Source organism: Anolis carolinensis, chromosome 4 (assembly GCF_035594765.1).
Source record: "Anolis carolinensis isolate JA03-04 chromosome 4, rAnoCar3.1.pri, whole genome shotgun sequence".
NCBI lineage: Eukaryota > Metazoa > Chordata > Lepidosauria > Squamata > Dactyloidae > Anolis > Anolis carolinensis.
Window position 1 is genome coordinate 178852113 of NC_085844.1, and position 24126 is coordinate 178876238.

The 24126-nt window shown below is 39.2% G+C and overlaps 1 protein-coding gene across 2 annotated transcripts in view; it reads left to right on the top strand.

Annotated features, from left to right (window-relative positions):
• Positions 1-24126, top strand: part of bend5 (BEN domain containing 5) — a 1240673-nt gene that overhangs the window by 128152 nt on the left and 1088395 nt on the right. The window lies entirely within an intron of this gene.

Here is a 24126-nt window from a genome sequence, read left to right on the forward strand (position 1 = left end):
CCGTCCCTGCCGGAAGCTAGATGCCCGTTTCATTGGTCCCTATCCAGTGGTGGCGCAACTTAACCCCGTGACTTTCAAACTCCAACTTCCGCGCTCTATGCGCATTCATCCAGTGTTTCATCGCTCCCTGCTCCTTCCGGCGGATGGTGTACGCCCTGATACAGACCGCCCGGCCCCCACCCCTGTTTTGGTGGACGGGGAGGAAGAATTCGAGGTTCAGGACATTTTGGATTCTCGCTTCCACCGCCGCCGCCTTCAGTATCTCATTGACTGGGTGGGTTTTGGCCCCGAAGAACGCTCTTGGGAAGACGCTTCCACAGTCCATGCCCCCGACTTAGTCCGCCGCTTCCATCAGGCCTACCCTGCCAAGCCGCGGCCCCGCACCTCGGGAAGGGGGCCCATTTTGGAGAGGGGCCTTGAGGAGGGGGATAGTGTGATGTCTCATGGGCCATGTAGTCCCGTTCCTAGTACTATTGTGGCAGACGAAGAGGAGAACTTGGGTTTCCCACCGATTCAGCCAGAATTGGAGCCCCTGCACCTGCAGGATGTTTGCCCTCAAGAAGACAGCCAAACAAGCCTTGGGCAGAATTCTCCCCCGTTCTCTCGTAAGGATAATTATAATAGAGATAGAGGCGCTAGGGAGGCGAATCGCCGAAGCGACAGAATCGCTGCCAGACAATTAGCTGATTAAGCCTGTTTCCCTTGGGAAATCTTAAGGAGTCATGCATCTGGACAGTTTGGGTTTCACTTCTTGTTCCCCAGGGAAAGTGTTCCTTGGCGGGAAAACAAGATCCTATATAGGTGTTTACCTGCAAGGAGATCCTTGCGGAGTCAATTCGTCAGCTTCGGGAGTGAGATCGTGTGTGGACTACGCTACTCCAGTTCCTTGTTTCCAGGACCTTGTTCTAGTTCCAAGCCTGCCTTGTTCCCCGGACCTCGCCACGGACCCTGTTCTTGCTTCTTGCTTCTTGTTGCCTCGAATCAAGTCTTGTTTGCCAAGAATCTAGTTTGTTTTCCAGCCTTGTTGTCAAGCTCCATTGGACTAAAGGACCCTGTCATTTCCCCACACTTTGCTCGGCAAAGTGTGTGTTTCGGTTATTGGATTATAACTTTGGACTCTAATATTTCATATTGGACATTGATTTCCTGGACTATATTTGACCTTTCCTGAAAGGTCTACTTCTGAACTATATTCTTCACTTGTTTTTATTGACTTTATATATTCCTTTAATAAAGATATTAGATAGATTCTGGTCTCTGTGCATGGTTATTGGTGCTCTGCAGCCTGAGTCCTGACAATAGTTCATGTTAAGATTGCTATAGTGTTGAAGGTATGTGTTTTCTATATTGAATCACCATTTGGAGAAAGAGCTATTGGATGACCAGCCTCATTATAATTCTATAACATGGAATGGACGAAGGATTGGGGGAAATCCAACCCCAAATAGGGAAACAAGTTGTCCAGGAACACCTGGCCTCTCTAAACGAATTCAAGTTCCCAGGGCCAGATCAGCTAATTCCAAGAGTATTGAAGGAATTAGCAGAAGTTATTTCAGAACCACTAGCAATCATCTTCGAGAGTTCTTGGAGAACGGGAGAAGTCCCAGCAGATTGGAGGAGGGCGAATGTGGTCCCTATCTTCCTGAAGGGAAAAAAGAGCGACCCAAACAATTACCGTCCGGTCAGCCTCACATCGATACCAGTCAAGATTCTGGAAAAGATCATCAAGGAAGTGGTCTGCGAACACTTAGAAACAAATGCGGTCATTGCTAATAGTCAACACGGATTTACAAAAAACAAGTCATGCCAGACTAATCTGATCTCAACAACAACAACCCTAATTAACTTGACTATCTCATTGGCCAGAAGCAGGACCACACTTCCCATTGAAATCCTGATAAATATATGTTGGTTAAAATTGTTTTTATTTTTAAATATTGTATTGTTCTTTCATTGTTGTTGTTGTTGTTTTTGCACTACAAATAAGACAAATGCAGTATGCATCGGAATTTGTTTGTATTTTTTCAAATGATAATCCGGCCCCTCAACAGTCTGAAGGATTGTGGACCGGCCCTCGGCTTAAAAAGTTTGAGGACCCCTGACTTAGACGAAGGGTTAGAAGGCACGATCATCAAGTTTGCAGATGACACAAAACTGGGAGGGATAGCTAATACTCCAGAAGACAGGAGCAGAATTCAAAACGATCTTGACAGACTAGAGAGATGGGCCGAAACTAACAAAATGAAGTTCAACAGGGACAAATGCAAGATACTTCATTTCGGCAGAAAAAATTGAAATCAAAGATACAGAATGGGGGACGCCTGGCTTGACAGCAGTGTGTGCGAAAAAGACCTTGGAGTCGTCATGGACAACAAGTTAAACATGAGCCAACAATGTGATGCAGCAGCCAAAAAAGCCAACGGGATTCTGGCCTGCATAAATAGGGGTATAGCGTCTAGATCCAGGGAAGTCATGCTCCCCTCTATTCTGCCTTGGTCAGACCACACCTGGAATACTGTGTCCAATTCTGGGCACCACAGTTGAAGGGAGATGTTGGCAAGCTGGAAAGCGTCCAGAGGAGGGCGACTAAAATGATTAAGGGTCTGGAGAACAAGCCCTATGAGGAGAGGCTTAAAGAGCTGGGCATGTTTAGCCTGCAAAAGAGAAGGCTGAGAGGAGACATGATAGCCATGTACAAATACGTGAAGGGAAGTCATAGGGAGGAGGGAGCAAGCTTGTTTTCTGCGGCCCTGCAGACTAGGACACGGAACAATGGCTTCAAACTACAGGAAAGGAGATTCCACCTGAACATCAGGAAGAACTTCCTCACTGTGAGGGCTGTTCGACAGTGGAACTCTCTCCCCCGGGCTGTGGTGGAGGCTCCTTCCTTGGAGGCTTTTAAGCAGAGGCTGGATGGCCATCTGTCGGGGGTGCTTTGAATGCGATTTCCTGCTTCTTGGCAGGGGGTTGGACTGGATGGTCCATGAGGTCTCTTCCAACTCTACTATTCTATGATTCTATGATTCTATGATTCTATTCTGAATGTTATTAGATTCCTTTCATCGGGATTTTTTAATCTAATGATTTCATCTTATATTGCTGCTATAGTCCTCCCACCACCTTTGAAGTTGACTGAATTGCATTGGTGGTTGTTTGATATTATTACTGTTGTATAAACCTTTGTTTTAACTTCTGTTTTGTCATCTTCTTGTGTTTTAAACTGTGTATATTGTTAATGTATTTGCGCTGTTACTTTTGTAACATTGTGAGCTGCTCCGAGTCCCCACGGGGAGATGGTGGCGGGGTATGAATAAAGTTTGATTATTATTATTATTATTATTATTATCATTATCATTATTATTAGTTTGTGTAGGAACTATTCATATTTTGTTTCACTAGGATCAAATAAAAATGACTGTATTTTAATAATAATATAATAAAAATATACCAATATATGTAGCTCACAATATTGACTTTTCTCAATAAAAATGATAATTATTAATTTCAAATAATGCTAAGACTAATTGTAACCTTCTGCAAGTGAAGAAAGCACAAAAGGAATAATATATAGGTATATAACAGAAATGTCATTACTTACATGCTTCAAATTGTAATATAAATTTTACAATATAGATTTTTCCAGACAAATTATGTATGTTATTGAAGTGTGATAAGTATGATCAATGATAAATTTAATATATGAGTTGATTGTTACAAAAGTTTTTTGTTTATTAAGTAAGTGATGCAGAACACAAGACCGAATTTTGCATGTTTTGCCATACTGTTCTTGCTGACCCCTAGGGTTGTCCAAAAAATCGTTTTGCTTCTTATATCGGAATTATTTCGGATTGTTCTCACTTTTTGAATCGAGTTCCGAGACGTTGTCCCTGGGCGCAACCAGCAATGTAATTTGAACCATCTTTGGCCCATTCTCTAAATGTGTCTTAATGTTTCGTTAAATTTCCCCCCCCCCAATTTTTTAAATATATTTAAAAAATATTTTTTAAATTTTTTTTGTTTCTGCAACCTACCTTGAATGGGAGCCTAGCCCAGCCTAAAATGGCTCCCGCTCCCGGGCCAATCAGACGCTTCCACGATGGATGCAAAGGTAAGGGCTAGGGTCCTCTGCGACCACGTGGAAGATCGCCATAAAAGCCCCCTGCATAGCCCTGGCGAGCCATTCTGGGGTGGATTTCCAAGCGGAGAGGGTGGTGTGCTGCGCATAGCAAGTGGAAAGCAAACAAGCCGCCTGCATTGAGGGAGAGAGGGTGAAGTTCTGGCTGTAGAGATGTCACGCCCAGGCAACGGAGCACTAAGAACCAAGCATGGAGGCCAAATACAATCTAATATCTTTATTAAAGAAATATTAAAGTAGAATAAAAACAAGTAGAAAATGTAGTCCAGCAATAGACCTTTCAAAGAAGGTCAAATATAGTCCAGAAATATATTGTCCAATATATAATATTAGAGTTCAAAGTTGTAATCCCAAAACCGAAACACACTCTATTTCCAAGCCATAGAGTGGGGAAAAGTCCAAAGTGTTTCTAAAGTTCAAAGTAAGTCCAAAGCAAGAACTGGAGATAAAGCTAGATACTTGAGACAAAATCCAAGGCTGAAAACACGACGAGATAGTTCTTGGAAACTTGACAAGGCAAGGCAAGGCACGGCAAGGCAAGGAAACTGGATTTGCAGACTTAACGCAGTCCACACTAGGCTGGAGCCGAAGTTAATCCTGAAGCTGATCTGTTGACTCCGCACGGATTTCTCGGTGTGGAGAACTTTTAAGGAAGTCCCATCTTCTTGCAGAGCAGGTGTCCAGAACTTCCTTTCCCAAGGGAAAGAGAAGCGAAACACATCTTCCTGCAGCTGCGATCCTCCCTGCAAATTCCCAGGAGAACTTAGCTAATTAACATTCTGCCTGGCTGCTAATCTAGCACTCTTTCTTGTTTGTTCTTTTTGACCCCGACTAGCAGCATAGGACTCTTTTCTCAGGAAGGGAGGAGAAGCGCTGGGAGAAACTTGTTCAAGATCCATTTTAATGGGCTTTTGGCAAAAAGTGTCAACAACAGGAGGCATCTGGAATGACTCCATCTCCTGCTCAGGCGGCAAAAACCCCATGTTGTCGTCATCATTGTCCATGATGGCGCTAGGGTTAGAACTCTGAGGCCCATGAGACATCACAAGAGACAGGGGTTTGGGTCTGGTAAGGGTTTGGGCTTTTGTTGCTGGTTCGTCCTTCTCTTGGGAGTGAGAATGTGCAAATTTTTTGGGTAATACAGCATTGGCTTGGGGCTTGTGGGATCTTGCAAAGAGTCCTTGCTTGAAAAGATAGCAAGGCATTAGGCAATTTATAGTTTCCAAAGGACGTTGGCACTCCTGCCAAGGCATTGCTTTCCTCACGCTCCGTTTCTAATCCAAAGCCTCGGGCTGAGTTTTATTTTTGCAATCACAAGGTCAGCCATTGGTTCAATAGAGGGTCCAAGGCAATTTATAGTTTCCAAAGGACGTGGGCATTTCTGCCAAGGCATTGCTTTCCTCACGCTCCGTTTCTAATCCAAAGCCTCGGGCTGAGTTTTATTTTTGCAATCACAAGGTCAGCCATTGGTTCAGTAGAGGGTCCAAGGCAATTTATAGTTTCCAAAGGACATTGCCAATCCTGCCAAGGCATTGCTTGCCTTCTGCTTGGGAGTTTCTAATCCAAAGTCCTCGGCCAGAGTTTTATTTTTGCTATCACAAGGTCAGCCAGGGGCACCATCGATCAATAAGGTCCAAGGCAATTTATAGTTTCCAAAGGACATTGCCAATCTTGTCAAGGCATTGCTTGGCATGTGCTGCGTTTCTAATCCAAAGTCCTCGGCCAGAGTTTCATTTTTGCAATCACAAGGTCAGCCAGGGGCACCATTGATCAAAAGGTTCAAAGGCAATTTATAGTTTCCAAAGGACAGTGGCACTCCTGCCAAGGCATTGCTTGGCGTGTGCTGCGTTTCTAATCCAAAGTCTACACAAGTAGAAGAGGGACTTTCACAGTGATAAGAACCCAATTGAACAGGAAATAAGACTTTCAAACCAGGAACAGGTTTCTTCAAATATTGAAAAATAGTGTATTATAAAAAGTTATGAAAATTTGCCAAAAATCATAGGAGACAGGAAACATTCTGCAATTTGTTGAGCAAAGAGTGTTGAATGTGATCTCCGACTGTACCAAATTTGATGAGGATAGCTCAAGAAATGAGGGCAGGAGAGCCCTGTAAAAGTCATCCCCCCGGTTTCCTTTTTTTTTTTTTTGGCGATTGAGCATGCGCGTCCGCCATTTTAGAAACATTTAGAATCATTACAAATTTTCGGAAATATCCAAAATTTTTGGGTGAAAAATTTGGAAATACTTTCTATATCGAAGCGCCAGCACCCCCTACTTTAGAAACGAGAATTGAAACATTTTTTCCATCTATCGGACATGCCTACTACTTACATGCAGCGCATTTAACAAAATTTATATGCATTTTTAAACAATGTCATACTTTGTGAAGATTACTTTATTCACTCTATTTTTGTAACATAGTGACAGTCTGAGAGTGCAGATGGAGGTGTACATGTGTAGGCCTCCTTTTAATGGATTTTTAAAGTTACAAGACACATATGGAAAGTTGAATTTTGGATTGGCTTTCTAATGTGAAAAACAAGTTAGATTTAGGGGAGAATTTACTGTATTGGGAACTAGATGAATTCATCACCATGTATTGTCCCTAATTATGTCTTTCACTGTATGTCTTATAAAAATGCGATGTTTTCAAATTCCACAAATAATAACTTTAAGCTTTGTATGCTTACTTCAAGGCAACTTATGATGACCCCATGAATGAGAGATGATAAGTCTATCCTCATCAGCCTTGGTCAGATCATGCGAACTCAGGACCATGGCTTCCTTTATTGAGTGTGGTCTCCCTCTTTTCCTATTACCAGGTTTCTTTTTCTACTGCCCTCTACCTTGTGTAGCCATATTGTTTAGTGAAGCATTTCTTCTCATGATGGTTAAATTGGGACAACTTCTGTTTAGTCATTTTATTATTTGTTTGTTTGTTTGTTTGTTTAAAACATTTATATTCTGCCCTTCTCACCACAAAGGGGACACAACATACATATGGCAAACATTCAATGCCGGAACATAAAATGAACTATAAATATCAAAACTATTATTTAAAACCATCATAAGTTAGCCATACCAGATCTGGTCAGCAAGGTAAAATTTTCTATTGCTGCCATTATTGCACTGCCTCAAAGGCTTGGTTCCACAGCCAGATCTTTATCATCTTTCTGAAGGACAGGAGGGAGGGAGCTGATATAATCTCACCAGGGAGGGAGTTCCATAGCTGAGGGGCAATCACCGAGAAGACTCTGTCTCTTATCCCTGCCAATCGTGCCTGTGACAGTGGCACGACCGAGAGCAGGGCTTCCCCGGGAGATTTTAATCTCCGCAGTGGTTCATAGAGGGAGATGCGTTTGAACAGGCAAACTGGGCCGGGATTTTATAGGCCAAAGCCAGTACTTTGAATTTTGCTCAGTAGCAAACTGCAACCAGTGGAGCTGACACAACATGGCAGTTGTGTGCTCCCTATATGCTGTCCCAGTTATAAACTTGGCTGCCTCTAAGGAGAGTTCAGGCCTGATTTGTTCTTGTATCTATTTCTTTGTCTTTTTAGCAGTTTCCCGAGAAGTCTTCTCCAGCACCACATCTCAAATGACTTGATTTTTCTTCACTGTCCAGGTTTCACAACCATATATAGAAATGGGAAATATGATGATATGGAATGTCCTAACTTTAGTATTGAATTAAATATCTTTATCCTTGGAGATCTTATCTAATTTCTTCATAGCTGCCCTTTCAACTCCTAGTCTTTTTGTGATTTCTTGACTGTAATCTTCACTCTGGTTAATGATTGGACCAAGATATGGCAACTCTTGAATTATTTTATGATGATCATTTTGTTCTAAATATCCAGCTATCATCTTGCTTTTGTTGTTTTTGTTTTGACTTTCTTCAATATTTGTTAACACTAGTGAAACATTTTTCCTTGAAGAGTGAATAGTGGATATGCCATAATCTGGGTTACTCCTTTAACTTCTTTCTAACTAGAAGCATTTTCTTGCAAACTGGAAAGCAGATATCCTGATATTTGCTAGAATTCTTTTTTGTTTTCAAATTATGTTTGACTATTTTCATATTCAACTGCCTGTCACTATTTGAACACTGTGGCAAGCATTACTTACTGGAAAATTTAGGTATACCTGCAAAGAGGACTGAATGTGGGCATGGAGTTAGGAGCAGGAGTGATGGATGGTCCTGCTGCTATGGCCTGAGATATTTTCCCTCCTTGGACCAATATTAGGTTTTTTGCTGAAGTGAGAACTCTTCCCTTGCCATCACTCTCAGGGAGCTCATGTGCAGCCTTTAGACTGAGCTTTGATTGCTTTATGCAGCTTGGAAGTAACAAGTTAAGGTAGCATGTTCACTGAACATCCTCAACAAAGAATAAACTTCCATACATTTTTATTCCAAAGTAATGAAGGGCATAATGCTAATGATTGACTCATTAGTCTTTAGTGTAGCCAGTGATTGACAGTGACTGGCATTTTCAGGGCCTTAGAGATTTAAAACTGCAAAGTGATGTGGCTCTGCTATGCACATGGAGGCTTGCATATTTCTCAATAAGAACATTTCTGTTTCTTTCTGTAGAGGAAGAAGTGCCTTTCAGAGTGACTTATTCTTTTAGTCAGGAGTCCATTCTGTGTTTACTTACTACTGGCATATATTAACTGTTTTGGTTTGCAAAATGTTTTTAAAATTATTTCTAGCAGAAAACCTTCTGGACATTTTAAGAGACTGAATGGTGTGGACAGTAAACATTTTAAAAAATGTCTTTGTCTTTATTTATTTATTTATTATTTAAACTTATATGCCGCCACTCCCCTAGGGCTCGGGGCGGCTTACAAGAAAGGCTAAAATCTAACAATTTAAAAACATCTTTAAAATATCTTTTTAAAAAAATCTCAAAAACACTCCCCCAGGGCTTGGAGTGACTTACAAAAACAGCTAAAATCTAAGCAATTTAAAAACAGCAATAGCGGAGATCAAAAGCCTGCCGAAACAAGTGTGTCTTACATGCCCTGCGGAAGACTGATAAGTCCCGCAAGGCACGAACTTCAGGCGGCAGAGTGTTCCAGAGTGATGGCGCCACTGATGTAAAAGCTCTACGTCTAGTTGCTGTTAGGCGCAAGGTCTTAAAACTGGGAACTTCCAAAAGATCTTGGTCCTCCGAACGGAGGGATCTCTGGGGTTGGTAGGGGGTGAGGCGGTCCCTCAGGTACATTGGCCCTAGACCATGTAAGGCCTTAAAGGTAAGCACCATCACTTTGAAAGTGATCTGGTGCTCAATTGGTAACCAGTGCAGCTGTAGTAGGATTGGTGTTATATGACATCTCATCGGGACTCCCGCAAGAAGTTGAGCAGCTGCATTTTGTACCAACTTGAGCTTCCGGATCATCGACAAAGGAAGTCCAATGTAGAGGGCATTACAGTAGTCCAGTCTTGAGATGACCGTGGCCTGGATCACTGTAGCTAAGTCGTCCCTTGACAGATAGGGGGTCAGCCGTCTAGCCTGCCGCAGGTGAAAGAAGGCGATTCTACTAATGGCGGAGACCTGGGCTTCCATCGTCAGCAGAGGGTCCAAAAGGACTCCTAGACTCTTTACCAATGATGACGGGCGTAGCGCCCCGCCATCCAAGGTAGGCAACTGGATATCCCCACTGCCCGGTCGACCCAGCCATAAGATCTCCGTCTTTGCTGGATTCACCCTCAACCTGCTGGCACGCAGCCATCCAGTAACAGTCTTGAGGCATTGATGAAAGTTATCAGGTACAGAGTCCGGTCGGCCTTCCATCTTCAACATAAGCTGAGTGTCATCAGCGTACTGGTAGCACTCGAGTCTGAAACCTCGAACCAGCTGAGCAAGTGGTCACATATAGATGTTAAACAACAGAGGGGAGAGAATGGCCCCTTGAGGCACCCCACAAAGTAGAGGAGACCTTTCAGAGACCAGGCCTCCCCTCTCCACTCGCTGTCCACAGTTGTGAAGAAAGGAGGCCAGCCAATTTAAAGCTGTCCCCCTGACTCCAGCAACGGCAAGGCGGTGGGTCAAAAGATTATAATCGACTGTGTCAAATGCTGCAGTGAGGTCCAATAACACGAGCAGCACCGACCCGCCCTGATCAAGCTGGCATCGAAGGTGATCCGTGATGGAGACCAGCACAGTCTCTGTCCCATGCCCCGCACAAAAGCTGGACTGGAAGAGATCTAATCCGGCTGGGTTGTCTAGGAACTGTTGCAACTGCTCCGCTACTGCCCTCTCAATCACCTTGCCCAGGAACGAGAGGTTTGAAACTGGGCGATAGCTGGAGGGAACCGAACGATCTAAATCTGGTTTCTTCAGCAGGCGAGAGACCACTGCCTCTTTTAAACCCTCTGGAAAGACTCCTTGGTCAAGGGAGCTGTTTATTATCTTCAACAGAGGGTCACGTAATCCCTCCAAGCAGGATTTTACCAACCAGGAGGGACACGGATCGAGGGAGCAAGTGGTCGGTCTCGCTGCAGCTATGAGCCTATCGACAGCCTCTGCGTCCAGTGGGATGAACCGGTCGAGGGTGGGCCCAGCAAGTGGCCATGGAGTCTCAAGTTCTCTCCTTGTATCAATTGTGGCGGGGAGGTCCCAGCATAGTAGTAAGATCTTGTCAGCAAAATAGCTTTGAAAAGCCTCGGCTGAAGTGGCCTGATCATCACTTTTTGGGTTGGTAGGAACCGTCGTTCAAGATCTAATTAAAGATCTAATTTCTGTTTGTAATGTATTTTATAGTTACTTCCCTAGAAGTAGACTCATAGAACTCAATAGGAAAATGAGCATATGGATAACTCATTTGTAAATGCGAAAGCATTTTTTGGAAGAATAGCAGTCTAGCCACTTCATCACATGGAGTCTTTTCTGCGCTGCTGGCACACTGCCGGCACACTGTTGGCACACAGTGGCGCAGGGACTCTGTGCTGGCAGCATATCGGCAGTGTTCCCACAGAGCCAAGAAGTGGAGCCCAGAGGACTTGGGTGTACACCTGACTCCTCATAGAAGAAACCAGGGAGGATGCAGGAGGAAGCTGGGGACAGTGGGAAAACGTCATAGGAAGGGTAAACAATAGCCCCATAATTCTGTTTTGCTATCATTTTGTTAAAATAGCTTAGAATTGCACAATGAACTGTCATGAATAAATGGTAGTTACTAATCATTTATATGTATGAAGCATCTAGGCTCATGTTGGAGCTATGTTTCAGGCAAACAACTATGCTTCAGTGATCAGGATGGGAAGGATAATGACGAAGCTTATATTGCTGCTTAAAGGTTAAAGAGATATAAGAAGACACAGGAAAATACAACCAATGAACTTAAAATTAAAATTGTTTTAATCTTCAATATTTTATGAAATGTGTGTTAAAGAAATAGAAATAGAGATGAAGACTTATTTGTAACAATTATAACTTTGTAAAACAACTCCTCATACCTCAACAATCCCTGACCTCTTTGTTTTCTCCTCGTGACTTTTGTAAAGATACAACTAACCAATAACAAATGTATTATCCCCATTTTTTTCTTTTTCCTCCCCTCTCCCCACCCCACATTTCTAGTAAATGTTTAATAAAAATTATCTGGGGGGAAAAACAGGGTTATGGGCCTGGCTGTTAGAGCATCTTCCCCCATTTCTAGATGTAATTCAAAACTAAGTTAACCTTAGTCTACTCATTCTTCCCCTCCCCTCTTCTCTTTCTCTCCCACCCTCTCCATGCTGACCACAAAGATCCCTTCTACACATTGTGACTCTCACTCCAAGAATTCTGTTTAAATCCTTGATTTATATAATGTGGAAAAGTATTAATTTTTACTGGACAAACAGAAACCAAAATTACATCCACTGGATTTGTATCAATTGTAGCATCATCCAAGTCATTTCATTGAGGCAGGGAAGCAAATTGTGGGAAATTAGTAAGACTCCCCTGGGACCAAAATTGCCCTGGATATTTTAAGCTTGTTGATATTAAAACTGGCTAGAAAGCCTTAGAATTTAGTCAGAACATTCATAAGGTCATGTATAACTATTGCAACCCACAATCCTCAATGAACTACAGGTGAACAATGAACTATTTCTGGTTGTTCTTTATATTATTTCCTATTGAAAACATTCAGATAATACCAATTTCCATATTATGTTGGGATGAGTTTTAGAATACCTGATGGAAAGCTTCAACATACTTTTGCATTTACATTCCACAGGCATGATTCCCTCAAGCAAATGTGAGATCCCCAATTTTAAAAAAATCAAATATTTTAATAGGTTGTAGGGTAAATTTCACTAGGAAAGTAATTGTCTCATAACCGATGCTGAATGACAATAAAGAACGTAAGAATTGCATGAAAATGTAAATTTTCTTAAATTTTGAAGCCTTACAGGAAAATTGTTTTTCTTTTGTTCAATGGAAAAAAATTGTAGGTGAGGGAATTAAAATGTTCTATTAATTCATTTTGAAGACAGAAAATCATGTTCTTAATGCAGGAATGTATGTAATTTAATTTTTTTATAAGATCATCATTTTCCTTTGTCTTGAAAAATAGATATTGTAAAAGTATATTTAAGTTAGTAAACGTAGTAAGCTAAAAAGAAGCACTCTTGCATCTCTCCTAGAACAGGCAGCAAATTATTTTTGACATGGGGCTGTTGAGAGATGAGTCAAAATATCTGGCTGCAGCTGTATCATGGATGTTCTCCTGTCTTGTCAACACTTTGACTTGCCTCAGGCTGGTGATTCTTTGCAGCTTTCCATCATCTTCCACACTTCATTTAGGTGGGAAAACACTCAATTATTTCTGCTTTGTGCATAGCATCTCCAGTCTCCATCTCTATTAACTGTTGGCGACAGCAGGAACATTTCTAACTAGTGCCTGGGTGGTTCGTTACTGCAAAAGTGTGGAATGCCTTTTGCACTGAACTTGGAGAATCAGCAAAGAACTGCATGTGTGTTTGGACAGTCAGTAGCCTTAAGCTGCATTTGAGGTATGCTTTCACGAAGACAACCTCTTTTAAAACCATGCTATGAGAAAAACATGTTAATTCCACATTATGCTTGATTTCATTCTAGTTATATCTAAGTGATTTAGCTCATGGAGACTGTAATATAATACACAATTGTTATTAACTGCTGTTCTGTTTAATATGACTTATTGTGAACCTTTGAATGAGAAACAGTCACCTTGTTATTAACTGTCCTGCTCCAGTCTTGCACACTCAGGGCTGTGGTTTCCTTCATTCAGTCATTCACTCTCCTGTTTCATTTCTTGGTCCTAGGCTAAAGTTTCCTGCTATATTTGATTCTGTTCCTCATTGAGGAAGTGAACAATAAGTCTTCAAAATATTCTCTTGTGCTCTGTGCAGCAGATATAAACATTTTCAATTACTACTACTACTACTACTACTACTATGATCTTTATTATCTTTATTTATACCCCACCTTTCTCAAGGCAGCTAACACTCAACACTAAACAAGTTTAAAAGGTGCAATAATTATTGTGTATAATTTTCCAGTTTTTGCTATTAGTTGAAAACTTCAAATGAAGTGTTCACTGTATTTTTATTGTTACAATCAGCTGCAGTCTTTGTTTCATCGTTTTCTTACTTCCCGAAGCTCTTGCTCTTTACTTTTGAAAAAAAGTATAGCTGTTTGTGGTATTTTCTTTAGGTTTAGCATGGAGATGTCTTTGCAATTTTAATGGTCTCATGGTCTCATTGGGAAATATCTTGTAACATAACGCACACTGTAGTAGTGGCTTATCTTCTGCATAGATGAAGCCAATCAACAGATATTCCTTGCTATAACGGCAGCACTTTTTAAGAGCACAGGAAGAAATGCTACTTTAATTTGAACAGGATGCACCCTAATCAACATTATGAATACTTTTTTGTTTCATATTCAGTCAGCAATACTTCTTGAGGTGTATTATTGTATTTGATGGCAAGGAAATTGGGGCTTTTCATTCCTTCCCCTTGTTGCAACCTCGTTACACCAAAATCTCCTCTGAAGGATTTTCTAGTCCAGCTGAACAACCTTTTAGCAGAAATGCTTAGCAGGAAGAAGGTGGATTTTTGACTGAGGCAGAATCTGGGGGGAATACACCGATGGATTCTGACCATTGTATTTCTGCTGCCATATCTAGATAAATATCTTGGCTGGCCTTGGCTGCACTATATTTAGGAAACAACTTCACTTGAGATGGGTGGGATTATTTTTTATTACTCTGTTTCAGGCAGTTGCTGCAACAATGATAATAAATTTTAAGTTGCCTTAGATAGCTGACAAAGATGGTAACTCCTGTAAACTATTGCTTCATTTGTTATACCTTCCCTCTGTGATTCTGCAGGAGGGAAAACTTTCTCTTGCTTCTTTGCACCAGTTTGTGGCTGGAGTGGATTGAATAACAACATGCGGGTCCAGCCAGCCAGTCTTTGCCTTGGCTCATTGTCACATGGATGACCTAATGTTGCTCAACAGCTCAGCTCATTTCCTCCGTGAAGCAGAGCAGCCAGCTATACAGTGGAGGCTGACTGGTTAATGGGATCTGTGGATAAACGTTTAACAAATGATACATTTTTGCATTAGATGAGTTCTTTCTCTCCCACCATCACTGCCTAATCAATTTCTATCCTTAGGCATTTGCCCCCTTTGTAAATCACTCAAGACTGCTCCTGCTTACATATGCACATGCATGAAAGAACCCATGGACTATACTTGTTGGCAGAAAATTATAAATAGTAATCTATGTAGCTGGTAGAACTGAATCCCTAATCCATGGTTCTGGGATCTAAACATGGGCAAGCAGTTCTAGAGAGTATAAATGCTCTCGTTAACTCTGATTAACCCATCTGTCTTTGCTTTTGCTCTTTTTACATGGGTTAAGCAGCCTTATGCCCTCTGGGGATCTGTGGACCACAGGTTAAGAACTGCTATAATGGCAGCACTTTTTAAGATTACAGGAAGAAATACTACTTTTCTTTGGACAGGATGCACTCTAATGTGGTGGAATTTAGTTTTCAATTTTGGATTGTTTCCTTTCTTTGTTGCTGACTATTGGAGAAGTCATTGTTTATATGTTGATGCAGTCACTGAAACACCAACACTCAAAAATCTCTTTCTGTGCATAAGACTAAATTTTTCATTTCTACCCCCATTGCCAGCAGGGGTTTAAACATTATTTTTTAAATGAGAAGGCTTTTGATTAATATAAGTATTTGATTGCTAATATAATGTCTTTATTGACATCAGGTTTAATTAGTCCTTAAACAATTCCTCATTCATCTTATTTATACAACCAGGTTTTAATGAGTGTGTTGATTTGAAAAAAGAATTAATAGTATTGTATATTTTTACTTCCTAGTTTCATCCTCCTTCATGTCTATGTTTGTTACTGTGTTTGTGTGAAAATATTGTGAAGCATGTGTATTATACACATTTCAGATTATACATTATATTTTTCATAAAGAAATCTAGGAGATAACCTCAGGTTAATGAATTGGATACATAATGGGACTTAAAGTAGTTCTGAAACTGAGGAAAGGGCGGAGAGATTACTGCAATTCTTTACCTCAGGCCCCCACCACTGGTGCTTCTAAAAAGATCTGTTGAAAGGATAGTGGACACTCTGAAACAGCAGGGTGATTGGAGGGGGATCTGGAACATTTCTTTTCTTTCTAATTCCTTAGCTGCAATATATAGCTTCTACTGCATCCTATCGAGAAGAGAAGGAATTCTTCTGTACATGAAATTTGGAACCAACTCAGTATATTGCCAGTTTTTAGATAAATGTCTGCATGTTGTAATGGTTTCAAGGTTAGACTTGGTTAATACATTCCCTCAAATTAATGTCTATGAGCCTTGTTGAGGGCTTTCCTGAAATTTTGAAGACTAATGTGTTTTCATCCACCCAAATCTTAGAAATGGAACAAGATATTATCATGCAGTAGCAATAGTGGAATTGTAAATGTTGTAGTGTAGTACATAGCTTGATGAGAGACAGCGGACTCTTCCAGACTGATTTTAAGAAGTCCTAGTACTTGCGTTATCGCTTCCTGGTTTTTCCTGATTTTTCTGGCTATTGTTGCCTTGACATCCAAAAGGATTGTTTGTAGTCATTTTTTGAATTTGCACTAAAACCCCCTCAGAAGGAGTCTAAAATGATGGTTTCTCCTTTCTCTCTCTCTCTGTATAACATCTTCATTTGCCATAGAAAATTAATATTTTTTTCTTTCATAACACAGCCATAATTTTCATGTAAAGCAGTTCAGTGTAAAATAATTATTCCTTTATTTTTTTTCCTTTATGAGGGTTGATATTTTTAAAAATCCCAGAATTCTGACAAACATAGGAGAATTTCTGTCTATACTATACCAGGGAATTTGTGAATTCTGCCATTGTCAACAGTTGTGATGTGGTATTTGCCACTTGTGATCTTTATGTTGGCAATTACAGTAGAGTCTCACTTATCCAACATAAACGGGCCGGCAGAACGTTGGATAAGCGAATATGTTGGATAATAAGGAGAGATGAAGGAGAAGCCTATTAAACATCAAATTAGGTTATGATTTTACAAATTAAGCACCAAAACATCATGTTATACAACAAATTTGACAGAAAAAGTAGTTCAATATGCAGTAATGCTACGTAGTAATTACTGTATTTATGAATTTAGCACTAAAATATCACGATAAACATTGACTACAAAAATGCGTTGGATAATCCAGTACGTTGGATAAGCGAATGTTGGATAAGTGAGACTCTACTGTATAAAGAAATGTTTCAACAAAATGATTCAGAACTGTAATAAGCAATCCAGTTACATTTCAGAGTTTGAAAAACAGCTTAAAACAGGTATATACAAAATATTCTGGAAGCATTTCATTAGTACATAGTATATTATGCAAGCAGATCATGTATTATGTAAGTCTGGGTTATGAGAGGATGCATTGAGTGTGTGAAGGATACTGTGGATCAGTACTAAGGAGTGAAGAAACCACAATATCTAGCCTAATTTTTTAAAAATATATATTTTGTGGTGTTTCTGCCATTGGAGTAAAAGGACATTAACCCTGGAGTCTGAAATATTAGAGTTCTTTTGACCAGAAAGCTTTGTATAAATCTGATCCTGCTTTTACAATACAGCTAACTTTAAAGCTGTGCTCACTATATTGTGAAAAGAAAAGGAAGAATTCACATATTAGTGTCTTCCAGAACAAAATGTTATATTCATCATGCTTTGAATCAGTTAATTTTTTCTTACACCTTTTCTTTATATAAATAAAACATTTCAGATGTTCAATTAAGATAAGTACCCTTGATTTAAAACCTCAGTCAGTTATGTGCTATAATTATTCAGAGCACTGTATGTGATATTTCTCACAAGCACTTCCCTTTTGTGCTCCAAGTGAAATTACTGGTAATTCTGCTTTCCCATTTATTAACAGGAGAAAGGCAAGACTCTGTCGAGCTGCCGTAAAAAGAGACTAATGCTTTTACTTATTAACATCTGCCTCCTGTTGAGTTTTGTGTTTGAGAATGGTGTGGAAGAACACAAGATTTATGTACACTTCGTTTGATAAGTGGCACAAATGGAGGGTGTATTTTGTTAGCATTTTCCACACTAAGTCAGACCACTTCACAAGTTGAATATTTACATAGTCATATGACTGATATTTTCCTTTGTTTTCAAAAAATCTAGCCTGGAATCCTTGTTGATACATTTTCTTGCACTTATCATATATTTTTGAATAGTAAGGCGGTAGTGACTATTGCTGTGGCCAGAAATGAAGTCTAATGGCTAGTGGCTCAAGTATAAAAATAATAAAAGCCAGTTTTTGGTGCAGAACTATCTGCAATGTGGTTGCAGTGCCCAGATGCAATTGAAGAGAAATGCCTATCACAATTTCACAAATTCTTGATTCTTTCTCCAGGCACAGGAGTTCTCCAGCTGCCACCTCAAAGGTGGAAGTAGGCACCTGCCATTGTCACTTGAAAAGCCACTGACTGGGATTGGGTATTCAGCTGTGGGAGCAGGAGGAGAGAAGAGGGTCTTTTTGAGATGGGGCTCTCCTCCAGGCAAAGGATGAAGGTGATTATCAGCAGCCAGCATTGTTGCATCCTGCTCTAGACCAGAGCTTCTTAAACGTTTTCTGTTCATGACCCCTTTCTACTTGAGAAATTTTTACGTGTCCCCAGGTATTTAGCCATATAAAATAGATATAAAATCAAACATTTATTGTGTTGTCGAAGGCTTTCATGGCCAGAATCACAGGGTTGTTGTATGTCTTTCGGGCTGTGTGGCCATGTTCCAGAAGCATTCTCTCCTGACGTTTCGCCCACATCTATGGCAGGCATCCTCAGAGGTTGTGAGGAGGATGCCTGCCATAGATGTGGGCGAAACGTCAGGAGAGAATGCTTCTGGAACATGGCCACACAGCCCGAAAGACATACAACAACCCTCAAACATTTATTAATAATAATTCAGCATTTGCAGGGCTTGCTAAACAGGCTGATTTTCCTTTTTGCAGAGTACTGCTGAGGTATTTTCTGCAGAGTCCACTGTAAGCACAGTACATTGCTGCTAACAAATTTGTATAAATGGCTGGCATTCAAAAACCTTTTATTGTTGCTACATTTTTGATGACCTCAACATTGATCTAACGGGGGGGGGGGCATTTGTGATTAGGACACATAGTTTAAGAAGCAGTGCTCTAGACCTCATTTTGATTTGTGGGCAGTGGAGAAGGATCAGCAGTAACAGCCACCAAGGCAACCACTTATGCCAAGTTTGACTACGAATGTGATCCCCCACTGCTGTTTCCTTCTTCTCCCCAAAGGCTGGGGAGTCCAAAGAATGCATGCCTGGTATCCAGGGTCTATGGCCACATTCATTGTTGTTTTTTCCTTTTTATAGCACAAATACTTTTATTACTTTTTATAATGCAAATACTATAAAATCCATAATAGGAAACAATTCTGATTTTGATCATTTCAGATAATGGCTATGCAACCTTTAATTAAATTCATAACCCTATAGTTCCCCAAATACCCTAGATAGGGTAATTCCTGCAAGAACTACTGCAAGAACTGATTAAGTTACATATTTCCAATTTATTAATAGTAAGATGTGAAAAGATTTGTAGGAAATCACAGGTTAAGTTGCTGTTTTTGGAGATTTTATTTTGTAACATAAGCAAAGTTTTGTAACATAAGCAAAAGATTTCTGAACCATTTTAGAGAACATTCTGGGCTTGGTAAATAATGTAATTGCTAAATAATCTTCATTCACTTTTTTAGTGTAAAGTTGCTTTACTAACTATATAAATTATGAAGTAGAGAATTAATTTGTGTATAGTTGTTCTCATATCGCTTTTTGTCTGGGAATATTGTGATGTTCTACTATGTTCCCCAAACCAGAGAAAATTAATAACGTTTGCCACAAACATAGTCTATTAAAATGAGTCCATCACTGAAATTATTGTAGTTATTATTTCCTCCCTTGATATGCTTTTAACACTCTTGGAACAGCATCTGCACCATAGGCAGGGGCAGGTAAATATATAAAATAATTGAGCTTTCTGCCTTCCTTTTATTATATGAATTATTTTTATTGATATAGATTGAGACCCATGTGCATATTTTTTTAAAGTTAAAATAGTTTTTCTTCATTTTCTTTGTAGTGTTTTTTTTGTTTTAAATGATAAAATATAGTGTGATCTTACAGATAGGCAAATTCATTTTAATCCTATGCCTTCATAGCTTGATCTGTAATCTGAATCAAATCGTGAACTGTGGTGTACTGAAGAATAGTTTCAATGAGTCATTGTTTAATAATAATAAATGTAAGCTTCGTATATGTATATATTGATGCAGAGAAAGACAGAATGCTCTTGACAGCTTAATATAGATGATTTTACTGAGGAGCACATTCCAAACAATGTGGGATTATAGTAGCCCAGAATATTTAACAGGTAAAAGAGAATATGAAGATCTTGAAAATGTACACATGCTGATCAAAAACATATATACCCGGTCACTAGCATATTCTTCTTGATCTTCAATCATATGCCATAACAGCAATTGAAACTGATGTTGAAATACATCAAACTTTTAAAATAGAATACAATTGTAAATATCAAATCTAAAATATATCAAAAATGGTGTTATTATCAAAAATTATTTTCTAAACTATGTCAGTCTTTTATAGTAAAATATATCTGTGTTTTGCCCCATCTGATTTTTTAACCTATTACCATCATTCCTTCTCTTAATCTACACTATGGAAGCCTTTGTTTTCATCAAAATTCTCTGGATCTAGATAAGAAAATACCTCTAAATATGGAAATTGCCAGCCAAGTTCTCTTCTTTGGAAAGCTTCTAGGGAAGATACCCAAATCGGGGTATAGCTATAAAATCTTGACTTGTACCGATCCTATATTTTTATGAGGCCAGCTCTTATGAAATGGTTAGAAAAATCTCTTTCTATCTTTGTCTTATTATACCAAATGTAGGCATGTCAGCCTCTTCTTAAATCGAAGCCTTCCAGGGTCAATGTTTTCTGCTTTTTTTAGTGTTGCCCAATCTTTGATCCAAATAAGGCCTGAGGCTTCATAGTATAATCTTAAATCAGGTAAGCTAAAGCCACCCATTTTCTTTTCATCTATTAAATGTAGCTGTTTTATTCTATGTTTCTTGCCCTGCCAAATAAATTTAGGTAAGTCTTTGTTCCAATTGTTAAATTTTTTTACATTTCTGATAATTGGTAGGGATTGAAATAGATATAGCATTTTTCGGCAATACATTCATTTTGATAGTGGATATTCTACCCAAGAGAGATAATTTCAAGTGTTTCCAATTGGCTGATTTTTTTAGTGTGCTCCATAATCAAATGTAGTCTTAAAATAAGATTCCTAGTCTGATCATCTGGCATTTCTTGTTCCATATAGGGTTAAAGTCTTTCTTTTAGAATTTTTAGCAACATTTTGGTTGCAGGAGAGCCTAATACAATGGTTTGATGGTTGCTGCCTACCCAAGCACCCCACAAGGGGACTGGAATGTGTATTAAGCATTTCCAATCTGTGTCCCATCCTTTCCCCCCCAGATTTGTTGGCAATTATTAGTTAGAATTTGAGTGGATTCTGTGTAGTTTGAAGCAGCTCTATCAGAATCATCTGTCCCTGATGATTTATTGTTCCCCTATCTCTTTTTATTTCTTTTTGTTCACATTGTGTGTTCCTCTGGTGTACATCTCCACTTTTGGTGTAATATCCCTATGATTTGTCAGACCTCATGGAAGAGGACTTGTTATTTTTCTTGTTGTTGTTTTCTTCTATTTCTCTGCATTGACTGTTATAGTACTCTCTTTGTTCCCAAGGACTGGGTCCTGACTCTTTTACTTTTGCTTTTCATCTATTCTTAACTGCATGAAGAATTTCATCTGTCATCCAGTGAGCCTTTTTTTTTCTTTCTGGCTGCAGAGTGTCTTTTTGCCCTCTCTCCTCACAGTGCTTCTGGCTTCAGTCCAGAGTGCTTCTGGCTCCTTGTCAATGAAGGTGAATAGTAAAAATCTGTTTTTACAAACATTGTCTTTAAATTCTATGGTCGTATTCTTTCTTTAGCTTTAGTTCAGTGGGAAAAGAAGAATCCTGTGTTAGTTTGAAAATCCAGTGACCCGATGTGCTCTAGGGATTTTGAAGGAAGGAAAAATTAAAGGGTGAATTTCTCTCCCTAGTCCAATTACTTCATTTCACTGTAGCTTTATCACTTTTCTTCTTCCTATACTATAACATACAGAGAGAAAAAAGGAGAGAGAGCTGGCCCTTCAACCTCTCCTCACTCCTAAATATCACAAGACAGGAAGAAGAATACTCCCTCTCCTGAGTTCACATAAGAAACCCCAGTTCCTCTTCCCCTCCTTTTCTTAACCGGATGGGAAAGACTCACCTCAGATTGTCTTTTCACAGCTACCATACCACTCTACCCACAACAGTCAACTCCTACCCATCACCAACCACCTACTTCCCAAATTCTCTGTCCTTCATAACTACTATTTGGGAAGGGTGTAATTCCTATAATAATCTCCTAGAAGTAAGTGTCATTGAATTGGTCTGTAAGTGACATTAGAATCAATATAACATTCCATTCATGATAGTAGAGATGTCCACCATTTGAAGAAATTTGGCTTTTCATTCTGAGTGACTATGAAATAATATTCCATACTTGGTAAGAGTCACGGGGGGTGGGGATAGACAAAGATTCCTTCTGATAGTGTGGATTGCTGGTATATAGCATATGGTAGAAACATAAGCCTGTGTGCTGAAAAGTAATCGCTACTGTTCTGTAGGATTTATTCCAAAGTAAATGTGATAAGATGGCAGTCTAAATGAGACATCTTGAGAAGTCACTGGAAGGCATTGGTTCAGGAAAATGTTTTCCCAGCTGTATCTATTTGTTTTAACTTCTTCTCTTTGTGTTCTGCAGTTAAAGGACTTTATTTCCACCTACACTCCACACTTCTGTTTTCACAGCAATCCTATGACATATTAGCAGGAAAGGCTGTGATTGGGTGAAGACGAAAACAGAATTTTAGATCTGCTATCTTAATGTGCATTGAAAAAGGGACATTAGATGATGGAAAATGAGGCATTCATGCAAAGATCCTTAGTCTTGACAGAATGCTGTATAATTTTTGAAAGGACCCAGTAAAGGCATGTAATTTCAAAAGTGCATAGCACTTAGGTACTGTTTCTAGACCACTTGTAGGATAACAAAGTATGAATAAGCTGTTGAGGTCTTCAGATTATGCCATCAGGCAATATACAAAATGATGTGGGAGAAAAAGATATATAATTACCAAGAAAATAACTTTTGATGATAGTAGAGCAACTTTTAAAAACAAATACATCTTAGCACAAGACAAATCGTCAGGACTGTTCTTGATGAAAAATAATAAACACATCACCTTTTTCAAATTGTTGACGTGCTTACTCATTTCAAAATCAGGATAAGTTTTAAAAATGAAATTGAGTTAGAAAATTAGGATTTTTTCTCATTGATTAGTATACTAAATTAGTAAACTAGTATACTAGTATACTAAATTAGCATACTAAATTAGTAAACTAAATTGGGAGGGCAAGGCCAGGAATGTATTTTGCCCATTGGACCATAATAACTATTGCTATCACTGTACAGGACATCATGCTTCATTATGTAATACCAAATTATTATTTCCCTTTTACATTAATCACAGTAACTTTTAATACAATACCATTAATACAATTCAGCCTTTTTCAACTGTGACTGCACTGTCATCTCTTTTGTCTTTTCATTCTTCCTAAACGCCTTTATCTTTAACTTAAAAGAACTTTCCATGTTATACAGATTTTTTGTTCTGAGTTTCCTGTTTCTTTTAAAACAATGTGCTAGTAACATAAATTTATTAGCCTGACAGTGGACCATTACCCTTTTTCTGTCAAGAATCCCAAATGAATAATGAAAAGAAACAAAATGTTCAGTTGCTAACAGCAAAATACTGTATATTCTTTTCTTAATATAAAAATGGAAGCTATAAATACCGTAGTAGAATTAGTCCTGCTGAATCCTAAATAGGTTTAATGTACTGAAGATTTTAACAAAGATATATTTTTAGAGTAAAAACAAAGTAAAAAAGCTCTTTTAACAAATTATCCTTGAGAGAGTTTTAGAGTTTTAATTGGTTTCTTCTACTTAAACCCCTTTTGCCAGCATGATGTACACTATCAGTGGGAGCTTTTTATAAGAAATTTACAACTATGATTATGGTACCTGCTATTATAAGTGAAAACATTGTGAAATGTTACTATTGTTTGGGCAGTTGGAACTGCAATGATTGAATGAAGAATGATAGTTATGCTGTAGGCTAATTACATGGCCAATGTCTTTGCTTTACATATCAATAGATACTTTCAGAGATAAGCAATATCTGTGGCTC